Source organism: Carassius auratus, chromosome 31, assembly GCF_003368295.1.
Source record: "Carassius auratus strain Wakin chromosome 31, ASM336829v1, whole genome shotgun sequence".
NCBI lineage: Eukaryota > Metazoa > Chordata > Actinopteri > Cypriniformes > Cyprinidae > Carassius > Carassius auratus.
The window spans coordinates 18,144,576-18,146,205 of NC_039273.1; positions in this window are offsets into that span (position 1 = coordinate 18,144,576).

The following is a 1,630-nucleotide window of genomic DNA, read 5'->3' on the forward strand; positions in this document are numbered from 1 at the left end:
CTGTCTGTGATGCGCCTTTTTTTTTTGAGCAAATGTTGACGGATCAGAGCGTTCTCACTGCGGTAAAAGGCTAGAAATAAAAACGTGCGAAAATAATTCATGTCTAACACATGAGCATAGAGTGAATTTGTTAGTGAACAGGATGCAGTTTAAGTGAGAGGAGACACGTTTTAAGTGTGCACACTCTCTCCTCGCAAAGCAGCGTGTATCTGAGCAAGCACGACCGGTTTTGTGACAGAGCAAAGGAAATCTGCTGCGAACAGAGAGATTCGCACTCGTGCATTATTTTAATGTGCTTTCGTGTTATATTTATGCGCTCTCACTGCTGACCGCATACACATACTGTATACACACTGCAAACACCTGAGGCACCGCTACAATTAATGAGCTCTATGAACAATGCATGGCAAAAAAGAAAAAAAAGTCCCTGTATACAGGATTTTTTTTATTTATTTATTTATTTTGCCACAAGTCTATACATTTTTTTACATCTTCACTATAGTGATAATTTTGACTTATGTCTGTTCTAGAGATGTTACAACTTTTTGATAAAGCTCTGATTGGTTTTCTTTTGGAAATATGTTTCAAATCTCTCTGCTGGGTATAAAATGTAAATTTTAAATCAAAGTGTTGATTTGGCTATAGTCAAAACTAAGTCAGTGATCATTATTTAAAATTAAATAAATAAACCATCATTAATTAATTAAAAAATAAACTGCAATTCATCCTCCATGTGGATGTGTGTTTGCATTACAGTTTATTCTCTCTTGATGTTTGCCACTCTGAGCTGAAATATCACACTTCCAATGGACTCATAAATTAGCCAAAAGTCCTCTGTGGGTTTGTATTATTGTCCATAATACAATCTCATTAGATTACAAGACTGACAAAATGGAAGTGTATTTGTTTTCATGAGCTTGTGACTGTGTGAACATGATGGTTGCCAGATATGAGCAACCACTAAAATTGTTGCTGCCTAAACCAAAACAATACAGGTAAAAATAGTGTACAGGTTAAAACATAAAACACATTTTACGATGTAGGTAATTTGAGAGGTATATTTAATGTGTGAAATCCCCTTAATTGCCAAGTATCTTGTGGTTATATATTCAAGTGCAGAATCAGATATCTTGACACCAATAAGAGTCATCATACCTCAGGGGTGTCAGGGAGGCCCTCCATCTTGAGTCATGTCAGAATCGCCCTGATTTGTAATGTAAAGTAAAAGAGCCATTAGATTCTTGTGGCTCATTCACTATCATTACCCAGATTTTAAACTATACTTATTGAATAAACTAGGGCTGTGCGATATGGACAAAAAAAAAAAAAAAAAAAAAACTATCGCGATTTTTTTGATCAATTTTGCAATTGTGCTTTTACAGTCATAAATGCATTCAGGATTAATTTGAAACATATTTCCAAAAGAAAACCAATCAGAGCTTTATCAAAAAGTTGTAACATCTCTAGAACAGACATAAGTCAAAATTATCACTATAGTGAAGATGTAAAAAAATGTATAGACTTGTGGCAAAATAAATAAATAAATAAAAAAAATCCTGTATACAGGGACTTTTTTTTCTTTTTTGCCATGCATTGTTCATAGAGCTCATTAATTGTAGCGGTGCCTCAG